General features: G+C 41.0%; 2 pseudogenes; both read right to left on the bottom strand.

The window, feature by feature from the left end:
* Positions 1–8794: 8794 nt before the first annotated feature.
* LOC137272673 (arylsulfatase B pseudogene) lies at positions 8795–10222 on the bottom strand (annotated as a pseudogene).
* A 6149-nt stretch (positions 10223–16371) lies between these two features.
* Positions 16372–17793, bottom strand: LOC137272672 (arylsulfatase B pseudogene; annotated as a pseudogene).

Raw genomic sequence — 17793 nt, 5'->3', positions numbered from 1 at the left:
AGAACTAATTTGAGCAGGATAACAACGAACAATACTGTTTGTTTTATCCCACACTTCTTAGCATTATTTCTTATGTCAATCTTAACCCACTGACCCGTAACAAAAGTCATGACATAGAATATATCATATTCATGTATTTTACAACCATTATGCAGACTGCAGGCTGTTTGTCAACGTGGAAATGCGAGGTCAGCATGCACTGAGGATACGTGCATATGGCCAGGAGTACCATAGGGTCTGTGCTCTCTGTGTAACGACATTGGTTTGTAAGTGCTGGTATTTTAATGTAAGGGATCGTTATATAATGTGATATAGTTATAAAGCACATGGGGAGGGGCTGAGAGGTGAACTGGGCCAAGGTGGTCCGTTGTCGCAGTCGTTATGGACTGTGCAGAGACGGGTATATTACACGCCTCGTGGGTTAGAAACCCCCTACTCCTTATAATTCTTACCACTGGTTATTCGTTGTGTCATGATAATAATTAATATGTTGTGTGACATCACTGGAATGTTATTTAAAGCGGCATTACATAAACCCGACTCTCTGGTTCGCACTAAAGGGTGCTGATACTTTGCCTTGTCCTGACTCCTGGGTAGGCTGTACATTGCAGATACCTGCAACTGGGTTCAATACACTGACATCACTCAAGTGTTACTGATTCTAGATCAGGATTGTAAAAAGGTTCTGTACGGGTAGAGACTCATAGGTCAGGCGAACAACTCACTTGCCTGTACATGTGTTTGTGAGCGGTACGTCATGCGGAGCAGGATAAGCCGGATTGTTCGCGAATCGCGAGCACCTGATTTCACAACTAATTAGTGATTCATAAGCCAAGACTGATAGAAAATGTACAACTGACTTTCAGCAGATATTTCATATCAGTTTTGAAATAGGCTTGTCGCATACTGGAATGCCAAACACCACTTTTACCCGAAAAACAATATTACGTGATGTGCAATATGGTTTGTTTGACCAAACATTTATATCAAGAACCTGAATAAATGAAAATCCCAAATATATTTCTTAAAATGTCAGTTATAGGTAAAAATGAGGTTGCGGGACACGGATATAACTGGGTTTAGTTGTATTACAAACTATACATACACATCGATTAAATAAATAAGTGACACCTAATTTGAACGTGACATTCTACAAATGCTTTTATTTTGTTTATATTTTACACACACCTTTTTCCTACGCCCACAGATTCATAAACCGAATGGACTGGTACACAGACTGGTATATATTGTTCCACTAGTGTTTAAGGAGCAATATCCAGCATTACTTCACGTATATTAATATTAAAAACGTTGATTCTCCCAAGGAAAAGCGAACAGAAACCTTGGCGTCCACATACTTAAATACCACAATAACGATGTTATATTTGGCTTCTGATTTCTTTTATTCTTAATGTTGACTCACCTTTTGAAGTGATTGAGCGTCAGTAATGAATGTGGGATATTAAGAGTATAATGCGTGTAGGATATTGCCCTGTGGTGTTCAAACTGTGAGTGTGTAAAACGCATGGCAGTATTTCTAGATCCAGTTCTTGGAGCTGCCATTATGCCTCTCGCCTATTAGTTGGCCTTTCAACAATCCAACCATCAAAATTGCATCGTAATGGTACCCCAACAACAAATATACCTGGAAACGAGGTCTCTGGAACACATCATATATATAAACCTACTATATTATACGACTAATTGGAATTCCTGTCAAAGAAAGAGTATCAAAGCTACCCACTCATTCATTGACAACGGTCGCTAGGGACAATACAACACTTTTAAATGGCGTCCATTAGCATTGACATTGACCGACTATGTGGAAGCCAACGTTTAAAAGACATAAAAGACAACATTAACTCCCTATCTGCCAATCATATGACGCAATGGTGGGATAACTCCCGCTTCTGACCATGCAATACATCACATTGTCCCCCGATTTCTGGGTTGGCTTTGTAATGTATGGGTTGGTCCCCAGGTTTACCACAGACCGTGGCTGGAGACTGAGACACTTAACACTGCCTGTTTCACTAGTTTCTATAGAATGGAAATGTCTCTAGATTGCAGTGCATTGTAAATTTAGGCGACTTTTTATAGCTGTTTGTATTATTCTGATACTTAGGTAGATTGCGTCTAGTACAGAACCAAACAAAATAGATAAAAAAAGCATCAATATTTTAAAAGAGAAGTATAAATAAAAAAAGTACACGTGGCTGGTTCACTCAAGATCACGGCCTGGGACACACAAACACACGCACGCACTCATGCTCACGAATTTATCTACTGTCATTATTAACATAAGCGTCAACTTTCTATCAGCCGTGATCTGTGACATTCTGAGATAAAACAAATGTTCTGAGATAAAACAAATGTAGACGAACACTAGGAAGAGCTTAGGGCAGGACTTTATGTCCAGTCACAGCTTGACCGCCGTCGGCGATGTCCAGCCGAAGGACAGTAACTGAAGCCTACAGATGACAACGCCCAGGGACACAAACAGTCATTGGTGTTATCCTTGAGCTCCAAAAATGAAACTTAAATTGTAGCAGGACGATTTATTTATTATATCCCCGCGGCGTGAAGGTTTGTTGGGGGTTATGATGAGGTGTCGGGGAGTTGATATGGGCGGGTACAGTGAAAACATGGACTATCCTAGAGTATATAACACTAATTGACCATAACTTGATCCTATGATGTGTATTCGTTTGCCACTTCGTTACTTCATTACTTAATGATTAGTTAGAAGGATTATGAGTAAGAGTATATAAATCACAGCTGATTTTTCTCGTCTGTGTAATTTCAGTTGTGTAAGCATTTTGTTTTATTGTTGCTTGAGTAAATGTTCTGTTGTCTGTTCTTTGTGCTATATGGTCTGACACTTTCGCTGAATATTTATACTGCCACAGTATTTGATAAAGTAAGTGTTTTCTCCTACTTCCGCTTCAACCACATTCCTTCCTCCTCTTGCCCTCACTCTTCATCTCCTTTCTTCTTCTCCTCCTTTTTCATCTCCTCTACCCTTTCCTAACCGTTATTCCTTTACTCTTCGTCCCTCTGCATGGGCGCAGCTACCACTATAAAAAGCTCGGGCTTATAGACACATGACCCTTATATGAAAGTTGGGCAATCCCTGAATACTATCTAAACATAAAGCTTTGCAACCCATTGGGCTTACATGAAAAAAAGACGGCTTGCTACGCGCCTGCTCTCCTAATTCTTCCGTTTCTCCTCCTCGTTCCTCTTTTTCCTATATTTCTTCCATATCATTCTCCTTACTGTCTTCTTCTCTTTTTCTTCTCCAACTTCTCCTCATCGTCCGTTACCTTCAACATTTTCTACTTCATCTTGTTTCCCATCTTGGATTCATTGCCTGTATACATGTTAAACAGCCTGCCCAAACGTTGCGTAAAACAATACACCCTCATTCACCATGCAGTAAAACACGATTAGCTGTATGAATTTCGGAAAATCCTCTGTTTTCAGTGATGCTGAGGAATTCCAGTTTAATACTGTAGTGGTGTATGACAGATGCATCGTTCCTTGCTCGTGCTATCAATCACTAGATTGATTTCCAAACTCCAAAATATGCACCTCACATAAACGCTAACGACAACACTGAACACCATGTACATGTCCAGTCATTTGTTGTTTATTTTATAACCATCTATATAAAAACAACGACTTGGCAGTTTAAACACCTCAAAACATAAAATGATGAAGATTAGAATTAACATCGTTGAATGGAATTTAAAAGCGTTATGGGTGTGATCTTCTGCATGGTGGGTAACACGATGTCTAACATGAGAGAATTGAACACATTAAGTATATTGCTAAGTCACGTTATACGTAACCTCAACATATACTGTAAACAAAAACAGAAAACACCAGCTTTGAAACGTTGAAATGGGACCAAGCTTAATTTCCAGTTGAATTACAAACTGTCAGAGCGATCGGACTTCTCTTTATATGCCCACCAGCCTAACTTGTCTATCACAAAGTACATGTACATGCTAGCGTGAGAAACTGTTGGGTAGCAGTGTATATATCATGTAATGTAAATATCACTGAATTATTCATGATGTCACGTGACACGGACCTAACAGCTGGAGTAAAGGGCAGCAGGTGCGTCCGTCCTAATCATAAAGCAGGGACACACGCTGGTATAATGTCACCCGGGGTTTGTGTCCGTCTACGGTCATCAATGGCCAGATTGTTTGACCGTTACGTTATCTCGCCGCCTTACTTTTAGGGAGCTGTAATTGACTTTGAAATTTGATACGCTACACTATGGCAATTCCAGTGGTTGAATGTCATGTTATGACTATGGTCTGTCAATCAGTTCTGTCATTGAGTACAGGTTAGGTCGTTCAATGTACATATTGAGTGGATTTAAGATAAATCTTGTTCCAAAATGACAGCTTAATTGCTTCCAGTGAGAGGTTTATTGATATAAAATTAACCTTTAATGGGCCCATATGTCACGTCGTGACTTTGATGTCATTGTTCCCGCCTGTCTCAGTGTTCGGTTTGTTATCTCTCACAGTACTAAAAATTAGATATATACCACCAGTGGAATAGATTATCAAGCTTGGACTCTTGAGAAACAGACTTCATTTGGTGAATTGAGCAAATAGTTGTGAAAAGTATATCAACAGATCCCTAACTGTCATTAATGAGAGTAAGTACTCGCGAAGAACGTATATGTGTCCTGTCCTACATACACTCGCCATTCACACGATTTGCCTAAACAGTAAGTATGAACAGACCCCGTTGGGGTACGCTCGCTATGACGGGATATGAACTGACCAGACAATTAAGTGGCTGATCAGCCAGAACATCTAATATAGAATTACGACTGCTGTGTAGAAGTTCAGGGATTGTTGTGTGCTGCATACGAGCGTAGCTGTATTTAAAAGAGCAGAGGACGTATTCTTTGAGCTCTGACTAAACCCGAGTACATTTGATCTTTTTCATACAACATTGCAAACTTAAATATTTTCAACCGAAAATCAAACATATGATAAAATCAGCTGAAATGAAAACTGTTCTCTGCCCTCCAGTTTAACCGTAATGACGAAATACGAATGTGTGTGCAAGAGAGCTTACAGTGTTTAGCTGAGTTATTTTCGCTCTCTTTGATGCTACAACTTATCTCCTTGAGGTGGCAAGGATCTACCGCAATACAAGATACCCATCTCTGGCAACAATGAGTATCATTTTACTCCTTATTAACACCACTAGACTTACAGTAGGGTTAATAAAAAACACAGGCCAAAGAGACGAGATCAATCACTGATCCGCTTTAGCAGATGTTCAGAGCCAGCTGAAAGCGTGTTAATGTTTTGTTTGTGACTCAAGAGGTTTGAGCCAGACAATAGTGTGATTAATTTATTCTTTCAACGGCGATAAACCAAGCCTCTTTTCACAAAGCACTAATGTGATCATCGTAAGTTACTAAGGTAACCTTCGTGCAATGATAAAACATGGGAGTTAATGTTAACCTTAGTAAAGGTTGCTTGTGAAATGAACCGCAGGTCAAGGATTCTGATGATTTATAGGATTAAAATGCGACATTAATTTAATTTCCGTGTGAAGTCTTTGTTTTTACATTACATACTTATGTTATACATATTTTAAATATTGCATATTTATGTGCTATTTATTTAGCTCGTGCGTGTGTTCTTTCCAGCTTTAGGCTGGAAATAAATTACCTCTATTTTATTCCAAATGACACTTGATGTGCTCGCTAATACGTCCATCAATCTACCCGAGTATGTCACCGTATTTACCTAAACCGGCCCGCATCTTAAGGAGCGGCAATTACAGCCCGTAGGTTTACCTAGCATCCAGACAAGTGGTGAAAGTATACAGTTCGTACAAAGGTAGCTTAATTAGTATACATTGTCCAAGGTCGGATGTCATTGATACACGTAACTTCCTTTTTACACCTTCTGGTTCCGGGTCAACGGGTTAAAGGGCATTGACCTAAGCGTGACGTAACAAGCACAGCTGTCCCCTACTTTGTGGGCCGAGAAGGTCAGTTTTATGGATTGTTGAAAGTGCTGATACTGGTTAAATATTTAGACATGAGGTCTATTAAACTGTCGTTGAGGCATAAACACATGTTTATTACACCTTGTTGATGTAATCACAGTTGTTTATGTTTAAGATTTTATCCTCTGTTAGAAATAAAAATCAGAGGTTATGACAAACTACTGACTTTAAACTTGTGGCATTCCGTATAAGACTTAATAAGGTTTAGAAAATGTTTATTGACAACCTAGAGAGTGAGCGACACGATCCAAAAAGCGTTCGTAAGTCAATGATAAACTACAGAGTTACGACAGGTCGCAACATTACGAATGATTTGTGGATCGAGTCCTGGAGGGCTAGGTAGTAAACCAACATAGGAATAGTGTTTAATGCCGCATCAGCGTCTTAAGCAACCCAAGAGGGGGGGGGGGGGGGGGGGGGGGGGTGGGTGCGAGTTTTTTCCACATTGTTCATGGCCCTTTGTTTGTAGACATAGAACTTGAAGTAGAATATTTGCACGATACACTAGGAACCAGCCCCTTGAAGATCGAGTCCAAACTGTTCTTCAGCGACTTACACCTGTCGTAAGAGGAGTGAGTGAGTGAGTGAGTGAGTGAAGATTAAATGTCGGCAATATTTCAGCCATATGGGGACAAGAACATGTTTCATAATGAAAGGGAATATGTGTATATTGAAAAAACCTGTCGTCAAATGACCGTAAAACAACTAGAATATGACAGTTACAGTAAAACTAGTATGGCCAGTTGAAACCGACAGCACCATTTGGACAAAACACCATAAAAACCGGTTAGGAACCATGGGGACTTACATTTCTTTTGCTACCTGCAATGACCCTAGCTGGATTTACACCATCCCTTCAGCCGCTGGCGATGGTAGGAAGATTCAGTCAGAATGTACAAGAACAGTAATACTACGATTAAAAGGTATGGTTGAGCAAAATTGACTTTGAAAGTTTTTGGGACTTACGTACCCTCTCGGGAGGACAATAATTATACATCAACCTGTCATAAGAGGAAACTTACGGAATCGGGTGGTCAGACTCACTTCCTTGGTCAGTGCATGTCACCATACATCAGTTACCTAGATCAGTTCTTTTGGTATTCACTGGATTGTCTTGTCCAGCCTTGATTACCAACAGAGTTTCACTCAGCTAGTATATTGCTGAGCGACGTAAAACCATACTCAGTCTGTGCAGGAGGCTGCTACACTACTAGTACATTGCAAATGAAATGTTATCAATGTTATATTTAATGCGATTATCTGTCTGTCTGTCTGTTTGTCTGTCTACCACCGCCACTCTCTCTGTGTTTGTGTGCGTATTTGTGTAACCGATGTTCAACGGTTCCCAAATGCTTCAAATGTAAAAATTCCGACTTTAGTTACGTATGACTGATCAGCTCTGGAGAGGTAAGGAGTGGTTAATACAAAGCCGCACCCATCCTCTTAGTCTTTCCTGCTAATATACACGACATCTAGTTATGCTTTGTGCCTGCGCTTGCTTGCATGCTATCGTCAGTAACCATGGAGACAACAAGTAACCGTGCCCTACTATACCTGCTACATGTGTACGGACAAAGATAACACCATGATTACATCCTGTGTGACAGTGTGACAAGTATAGCATGAATCTACTTAAATATTTTGTCACAAAACTCAAGTTTGTTATACAATCTGTTGTATTCGTTCGAGGTGTTGGAGAAGGCTAAAGGTTAGCTTGAAATGGAAAGATGAATGACCAAGCTGATTTACAGTGTGGTATTTAAATTCGTTGTCACTTTATATTCGTGCTTATGTACGCTGTGCAATGAGTGGAATTCTTCCATAATGAGGGATCCAGATACGCATTGATGGATCCTTTTTTGTGTTACGGTAGACCAATAACTACGTATCTGGATCCATAATTACGTATATGGATCCATCATCGCTTAAGGGTTAGTTGGGATAAATTATTATTATTAAGTAGAATAACTGACCTGTTACTCGTTTTCAACAATTTACCCAAACGTTTCTTCGACAAGAAATTACGAATACACATCATGCAAATTATGTCTTCAGTTGACATTACACTGCTTCTGTTACTATATACTTAAAACTCACGTCAAAGATGTTTGCCATGGGCTAGGGAGTTGGGTTTGAAACCGTCTTTGAGTAAATTATTTCAGTTATTCTCTGGTGTGTCATGGTGACGGGAACTAATGAAGGTGTTAGACGTTGACTGCTTTGGTGGCACTTACAATCGGTTTTGGATGGCCAACAAAACCAAGAAATATAATGAGTGAGTGAGTGAGTTGCGTTTTACGCCACACTTAGCAATATTTCAGCTATATGGCGGCAATGTGATCAACAACATGAGTATCGATTTGTGCGATTTGGAACCGATAACATGTGTCAACCAAGTCAGCGAGCCTAGCCACCCGATCCCGTTAATAGTCTCTCACCACAAGCACAGTCGCCTTTTATGGTAAGCATGGGTTCCCGAAGGCCTATTCTACCACGGACCTTCACGGGCCAAGAAATATAATAAAAATGAAGTTGAAATTTTGATATTTCATGTGCAAACAATTTTACATCCAGAGTTGTATCATTTATTTGCTGTGAGTGATACATGGGCGGTTTCACATCGTACTCATCTTACTTGGCATCATCAAAGTATTTGCTTATATACACAGAAGCTGCAGGGTAATATACAAAAAAACCCTACATTTCCACCTGACCATGTACCCAAACATACTACATATTAGCACCACCCTGGACTCCATACTCCTCCATAGTATTTTGGGTTCGCTCTTGGAACAGGAGAAGGGTCCTGGGCTGGAACACGGGATTTCTTCCAGTTCTCCAGCCTCTTCTTCATCATGTCCACAAGTTCAGGGTACTTGGCTGAGAGGTCGAAGTGTTCGGTTGGATCTGCAGTAATGTTGTAGAGCATGAAGGGAGGGAACTTCTGGTTATCAGCTTCATAGACACGTTCATCGATTCCCAGATGTGGCAAAGGAGCCCAACCGTTGTGACTTCCCGGACTCCCTTGCATGAGTTTGAGATCTCCGAACCTGATTGCAGCTGCTTCCCTCTCGTCATAGATGTTGTAGACAAACTCATTCCGCTTGCTTGGTCCACCATTGATGAGCATGTCGTACTGACTGACTCCGTCCATGTTGGGATCGGTGTTCTCTCCACCAGCCAGCTCCACCAATGTCGGGTACCAGTCCACAGCATGCATCATTCCAGTGTTGAGGTAGCCTGTCTTCTTCAGAAGGGTTTTACTGTAGATGAATCCAGTTCCTTTCGTTCCTCCTTCCCAGAGAGTATTTTTGGCTCCCCGTAAAGGCAAGTTATTAGATGCTGTATATGTAGGACCACCATTATCAGTTGTAAAGACTAAGAATAGATTGTCCATTAGACCTTTTTCTTCTAATGCCCTCGTGATATTACCAACAGCTTCGTCTAAAGCACTCACCATTCCACAATAGATCCTTCTGCTTATGGTCTCTATGTTCTTGTACATGTTTTCGTATTTAGGGGGAACTTCCAGAGGTTCATGTACAGACTGGAATGGAAGGTACAAATAAAGTGGCTTATTGCTGTCGTGGTTCCGAATGATTTCAACAGCTCTGTCCGCAAACACGTGTGCAGAGTACGTTCCATTGGCTTCTCTATACACAGTCTTGTTATAGCGAAAATCCAGTCCTAGTTCACTATGAATGAGACGTCTCGTGTGGTTAAAATAGTCCTCAACACCAGAGTAATATCCAAGGTAGGAGTCAAAGCCTCTCTCTGTGGGTGTATATTTCCAGTTACAGAAACCAAGATGCCACTTTCCAACCATGTGAGCATCATAACCAAGTTGTTTCAGTTTCTGTGGAATTGTTGTTAGGTTTGCCGGTAGATGTTTTGTTTCGTCTGCCAATATGACGCCATCTTGCAGTCCTGTGTGATAAGGGAAATATCCTGACATGAAGCAGTTTCTGGAGGGCGAACACAGAGGTTGGACGTAAGAAGAGTTGAGGATGACTCCAGCTTTGGCCAGTCTGTCCAGGTTAGGGGTGATCATTTGAGGATTCCGGAATCCGACATCGTTCCATCCAAGGTCATCAGCAACTATGAATATGATGTGAGGTTTCTCTGCACACTCACAGAGAACCGTGGCCAAAAGAAGACATACAACAGACGTGAAAGGCATGTTGTTTTTTATGTAGGGAGTGAGACCTAGTTTTATATAAGAGATCTCCCAAAGATAAGGTGTCATGTGAGTGTCCTGATTCGAACCAGCTTGTGTTCATATCTCTGGAAGAAATGCTTAAATGGACGTATTCCGACTGATTATATCAAGCACTAAAATATATGGAGATTATATATGTGGACGGTGTAAACGCAATGCTAATTTGTCATGGTTATAAGTATAAGATGTCAGGATAATGTGGCTGTAAATGAAGCATGTTGACGTTTCTGGTGTAACCTGACGGTTTGTGATACTTTCAGAATTCAGAATGTCTGAAGCGAAACACTAAAGAATCGAAAACAACGGCGTGTCGACTTTTTTGCCTAAGAGTCGTCATCGGGGCGTTATATAATGCAGATAAATTACAGCATTTCGATTTTTCAGAAATCTATTTTGTGTACATGTATTATGCTGCTATGAGTGATTGAGTGAGTGACTAAGTGAGGACTTCACGTCACACCGGCAATGTTTCAGCCATATCGTGATAACATATCTGATAAGAATGTGTATGGTGTATGTGTACATGTGTATGGTATAAAACCTGTCACCAGGGGACAGTACTCTATCAGACAGAATTAAAACTAGTATGAGAAAGTTAAAATTAATCGCAGTATTTTGAATATTGTATTAAAATCAAGGTTAGCTGTGTCAAAACATTAATAATTTTGCTTTTGTACAACACGCCAAGCATTCTCTGATTTCTGTGCATGTCACTATACCCGGGGAACTACATACATATATACATACATGCATTCATGTTTACATATGAACAGATGTATTGTAAAACAAATTCGTAACGTTGAAAAGATTATTGTCATGAGTTCAATAAATGATGAGACTCAGTGGAAATTGGTGAATTCTAAACGAAGGTTTACACCAAACCATCACACCATATTTGCACATGTTTTTCAGCACATTTCATCCATGATCATCATGCAATTCATCTGCATAAGGGTTGCAGTAGCTGCCCCGACGTTAGTGGAGAAATTCATCTGCATAAGGGTTGCAGTAGCTGCCCCGACGTTAGTGGAGAAATTCATCTGCATAAGGGTTGCAGTAGCTGCCCCGACGTTAGTGGAGAAATTCATCTGCATAAGGTTTGCAGTAGCTGCCCCGACGTTAGTGGAGAAATTCATCTGCATAAGGTTTGCAGTAGCTGCCCCGACGTTAGTGGAGAAATTCATCTGCATAAGGTTTGCAGTAGCTGCCCCGACGTTAGTGGAGAAATTCATCTGCATAAGGGTTGCAGTAGCTGCCCCGACGTTAGTGGAGAAATTCATCTGCATAAGGTTTGCAGTAGCTGCCCCGACGTTAGTGGAGAAATTCATCTGCATAAGGTTTGAGGTAGCTGCCCCGACGTTAGTGGAGAAATTCATCTGCATAAGGTTTGCAGTAGCTGCCCCGACGTTAGTGGAGAAATTCATCTGCATAAGGTTTGCAGTAGCTGCCCCGACGTTAGTGGAGAAATTCATCTTCGATGCAACCACACACACACGCGCGCGCGCGCATACACGCGTAATGACATACAGAGAGTCCTTTGAGTGAGTCTAAACTTTCGGTGGGTAGTATATATGACTAAAACTCTGTTAACGAATGACAGTACAAGAACTACAAATCACAGATGAAGATTGGAATTTGTATACAATCATTAGAACATTAACACTGATAACAATACAAAATAACATTGGTCATAGATTACCAGCAACCAAAGTTTGACAACCACACCAGGGACCATGGTACTTCTGCTAACTGCACAGTCCCTCAAGTTGGATGTACGTCAGAAAGTCAAAGAGTTAAAATTAACAAAATACTGCGACCAAGAACACAGAAGAATGAAAATTATTTGGAATTAAATTGGACTCACGTTCCTTCTCGGAGGACTATTATTTTACGGTACTTCAACCACCTTTGAAGGTTTTGCCAAAGTTTCACAAAGTGGTTTTGCAATAGCGGCTATACTTGCTAATAATTGGTCCCCACCTTCAAGATGAAGAATGCCGGATTTACAGCCGTTACATTTCTCTCTCTGGAACATCGATATCCTTTAGTAAGAACATAGTGACAATCGGTACAATGGACTCAGTTTTGAGCAGAGATTTCATTTGATTTTAGAAGGAGTTATCACCTCTGATGTGTTGTTGTCTTGACTGACTAAAATGAAAATGTGATGAAAATGTCACTGAAAAATGGTTGTGGAGCAGTTATTGATTAAATAAAGACATACTAATACATCAGGCAAAAGCATATAATGACATATTTATACATGAAGCAATGGCAACATTTATACAGCAATTTAATATTGACTTTCAGTTTTTGACTTCTGCTTGACAAGTATTAGATGAACCAAAGCAGTGAACGCGTTTGTGACAATTAGGTGGGGCAAGTCATCTGGACGAATACACTTGGTTGCTACAGGTAGATTAGCGATTAAGCACGTGCAATACATGCTGACAGTGGCATGAAATCAGTAAATCTACTGTTTAACACGTGTCTCGTAGAACGATTTAATTCAGCAAGACACCATCACGACACGAATCGCACGAGGAAATTGCACTTTTCAATATTTAGAGGACAACGTTTTTCCCTCTTGTTTCAAATGGAATGTTGTAGAGGGCGTTCCGATATATGTAAATTGGGGTCATTAGTCAGGCCATGGCTCATCTAAAGTTGTCAAGCAGCAGTGGATAATTAAATATGTCAGTTACAACTTTTCATGACCCTCAGCAATGTCTTCAACGTGTTTGTGATATATGTTCATACCTGTCAACTCTCCAGCTTTGGGCTAGAGATTCACGCATTTATTTATTTATGATAAACTGGACCCGGTACTCGGGTAGCTCAAGGTTTTTTTTCTGGGTTGGAAGCTTTACATTCTAAGAACTTAACAAGAAGGTCCAGTAAGGTGCACTTACAAATGTTTTATTTCTACTGCAGAAACAAGGGCTTTTGTGCTGGCGTTCGTGTGTCCGACAATGATATAATTTTCTGCCGACGCGAAGCGATGTTGGCATCATAAGTAACAGTGAATGTGATGCAGAATCACATTCTTCTAGTCCTCAATGTCATAATTTCCAAACGCGTTAAGTCAAAAGAACTTCAGTTTATAGTCGTAAGATATTAACATTCTCACAACATTTTTAAAGACCCCCATCTCTACAATAAGATATAGTTTTAGTGGAGAGTTTGTCTTCAGATTCTATGAAATATGTCTGAAACTTCAAATAATCTTTGATATACGTTTAAGACTGGAATTCATGAACCGACGTTTAAACTCGACATGCACACTAGGTGTTGCGTGGCTAGGAACAGTTTCATATTTTATAGCTGCTTCAAAGTGATACCTTCAGCTAGAACTGCGTTAATGTTATCAGTTGAAGAGTTGTGTCCTTGATATCTTGTACATGTTGTAAACGACTGAACACACGTACAGCAGTGCGAAGAGTAGTTGCCATGCACACCGCCATTGAGCTCTGTCAACGTTACAATGAATTCATTCGGGAACCTATTTCTTTTGGATGTGAGCGTGTTTTGAGTGGGTTGATCTAACCACCTCTACTTTGAAAGATATTGAAGATATTTCACAGCATGTCAGTTTCATGGGGCAGTAAAGTCCACCCCAGACTAAACTATCAAAGGCAATTTTCAGGGCCAGTGAGAAACTTAATAACTATTCTACCCACAGATGGAAGCGCGTCTAATGACCACAACTGTGCATGACCTAAGTTAATGCGATCCACCATTACACTGGCAAAATGTTTGTTAAAAAGGGATATCATCTCAAATTCTCATCAGATATTTAACAAAGTATCAAGAGGCGATGAGGTAGTCTAGTGGTCAAAGTGCTCGCTTTCAAGCCACTTTTACCATTGATGTCGGTATACACGTAAACATAACATGCCCTGTAGGACGCTGTATTATGTTAGTGACGCTCTGGAATCCAATGCTTCTGGTCGCCTCTTACGTCAAACGAGAATGTGCACGCCATGAAAAAACAACAGGTAATATCATGACTCAAAAGCATGTATCATTACACGATTTATTACGTTCATACATTTTCAAACAAAGTTGCAGTCTATTCCAATATCATTTGCAGAAAGAAAATGCAAAATATACTGTATGCTATTTCTTGAATACTTAATGTGAATCCCATCGTAGCTTGTGTCAACACCACCCGGGGCTCCACACACCACCACAGTATTTTGGGTTCGCTCTTGGAACAGGAGACGGATCCTGGGCCGGAACACGGGATTTCTTCCAGTTCTCCAGCCTCTTCTTCATCATGTCCACAAATTCAGGGTGCTTGGTTTAGTGGTCAAAGTGTTCGGTTGGATCTGCAGTAATGTTGTAGAGCATGAAGGGAGGGCACGTTTGGTTATCAGCTTCACTCCAGAGACTTACGGAATCGGGTGGTCAGACTCACTTCCTTGGGCAGTGCATGTCATCATACATCAGTTACCTAGAATACCTTCTTTTGGTATTCTCTGGATTGTCTTGTCCAGCCTTGATTACCAACAGAGTTTCACTCAGCTAGTATATTGCTGAGCGACGTAAAACCATACTCAATCATTACTAGTACATCACAAATGAAATGTTATCAATGTTATGTTTAATGCGATTATCTGCCCGTCTGCCTGCATGTCTTTCCGCCTGTCTTTCTGTTTGTCTACCACCACCACTCTCTCTGTGCGTATTTGTGTAAGCGATGTTCAACGGTTCCCAAATGCTTCCAATTCCGACTTCAGTTACGTATGACTGATCAACTCTGGAGAGGTAAGGAGTGGTTAATACAAAGCCGCACCCATCCTCTTAGTCTTTCCTGCTAATATACACGCCATCTAGTTATGCTTTGTGCCTGCGCTTCCTTGCATGCCATCGTCAGTAACCATGGAAACAACAAGTAACCGTGCCCTACTATACCTGCTACATGTGTACGGACAATGATAACACCATGATTACATCCTGTGTGACAATGTGTCAAGTATAGCATGAATCTACTTAAATATTTTGTCATAAAACTCGAGTTTGTTATACAATCTGTTGTATTCGTTCGAGGTGTTGGAGAAGGCTAAAGGTTAGCTTGAAATGGAAAGATGAATGACCAAGCTGATTTACAGTCTGGTATTTAAATTCGTTGTCACTTTATATTCGTGCATATATACGCTGTGTAATGAATGGAATTCTTCCATAACGATGTATCCAGATACGCAGTGATGGATCCTTTTTTGTGTTTCGGTAGACCAATAACTACGTATCTGGATCCATAATTACGTATATGGATCCATCATCGCTTAAGGGTCAGTTGGGATAAATTAATATTAAGTGTAATAACTGACCTGTTACCCGTTTTCAACAATTTACCCAAACGCTTTTCAAACAGGAAATTACGAATACACATCATCCAAATTACATCTTCAGTTGACATTACACTGCTTCTGTTACAATATACATAAAACTCACGTCAAAGATGTTTGCCATGGGCTAGGGAGTTGGGTTTGAAACCGTCTTTAAGTAAATTATTTCAGCTATTCTCTGGTGCGTCATCGTGACGGGAACTAATGAAGGTGTTAGGCGTTGACTGCTTTGGTGGCACTTACCATCGGCTGTGGATGGCCGACACAACCAAGAAATATAATGAGTGACTGAGTGAGTTGCGTTTTACGCCACACTTAGCAATATTTCAGCTATATGGCGGCAATGTGATCAACAACATGAGCATCGATCTGTGCGATTTGGAACCGATAACATGTGTCAACCAAGTCAGCGAGCCTAACCACCCGATCCCGTTAATAGTCTCTCACCACAAGCACAGTCGCCTTTTATGGTAAGCATGGGTTCCCGAAGGCCTATTCTACCACGGACCTTCACGGGCCAAGAAATATAATAAATGAAGTTGAAATTTGGAAATTTCATGTGCAAACAATTTTACATCCAGAGTTGTATCATTTATTTGCTGTGAGTGATACATGGGCGGTTTCATATCGTACTCATCTTACCTGGCATCGTCAAAGTATTTGCTTATATACACAGAAGCTGCAGGGTAATATACAAAAAAAAACTACATTTCCACCTGACCATGTACCCAACCATACTACATACTAACACCACCCAGGACTCCATACTCCTCCATAGTATTTTGGGTTCGCTCTTGGAACAGGTGAAGGGTCTTGTGCCGGAACACGGGATTTCTTCCAGTTCTCCAGCCTCTTCTTCATCATGTCCACAAGTTCAGGGTACTTGGCTGAGAGGTCGAAGTGTTCGGTTGGATCTGCAGTAATGTTGTAGAGCATGAAGGGAGGGAACTTCTGGTTATCAGCTTCATAGACACGTTCATCGATTCCCAAATGTGGCAAAGGAGCCCAACCATTGTGAGTTCCTGGACTCCCTTGCATGAGTTTGAGATCTCCGTACCTGATTGCAGCGGCTTCCCTCTCGTCATAGATGTTGTAGACGAACTCATTTCGCTTGCTCGGTCCACCATTGATGAGCATGTCGTACTGACTGACTCCGTCCATGTTGGGATCGGTGTTCTCTCCACCAGCCAGCTCCACCAATGTCGGGTACCAGTCCACAGCATGCATCATTCCAGTGTTGAGGTAGCCTGTCTTCTTGAGAAGGGTTTTACTGTAGATGAATCCCGTTCCTTTCGTTCCTCCTTCCCAGAGAGTATTTTTGGCTCACCGCAAAGGCAGGTTATTAGATGCTGTATATGTAGGACCACCATTATCAGTTGTAAAGACCAACAATAGATTGTCCATGAGACCTTTTTCTTCTAATGCCCTCGTGATATTACCAACAGCTTCGTCTAAAGCACTCACCATTCCACAATAGATCCTTCTGCTTATGGTCTCTATGTTCTTGTACATGTTTTCGTATTCAGGAGGAACTTCTAGAGGTGCATGTACAGACTGGAATGGAAGGTACAAATAAAGTGGCTTATTGTTGTCATGGTTCCGAATGATTTCAACAGCTCTGTCCGCAAACACGTGTGCAGAGTACGTTCCATTGGCGTCTCTATAGACCGTCTTGTTATAACGAAAATCCAGTCCTACTTCACCAGGACCTCCCCGTCTCGAGTGGTTAAAATAATCCTCAGCACCACAGTAATATCCAAGGTAGGAGTCAAAGCCTCTCTCTGTGGGTGTATATTTCCAGTTACAGAAACCAAGATGCCACTTTCCAACCATGTGAGCATCATAACCAAGTTGTTTCAGTTTCTGTGGAATTGTTGTGAGATTGGCGGGTAGATGTTTTGCTTCGTTTACCAATATGACGCCATCTTGCAGTCCTGTGTGATAAGGGAAATATCCTGACATGAAGCAGTTTCTGGAGGGAGAACACAGAGGCTGGACGTAAGAAGAGTTGAGGATGACTCCCGCTGTGGCCAGTCTGTCCAGGTTAGGGGTGATCATTTGAGGATTCCGGAATCCGACATCGTTCCATCCAAGGTCATCAGCAACTATGAATATGATGTGAGGTTTCTCTGCACACTCACAGAGAACCGTGACCAAAAGAAGACA

The sequence above is a fragment of the Haliotis asinina genome, chromosome 2 (genome assembly GCF_037392515.1).
Source record: "Haliotis asinina isolate JCU_RB_2024 chromosome 2, JCU_Hal_asi_v2, whole genome shotgun sequence".
Taxonomy (NCBI): Eukaryota; Metazoa; Mollusca; class Gastropoda; order Lepetellida; family Haliotidae; genus Haliotis; species Haliotis asinina.
This window is presented reverse-complemented; position numbering and strand designations above follow the sequence as displayed.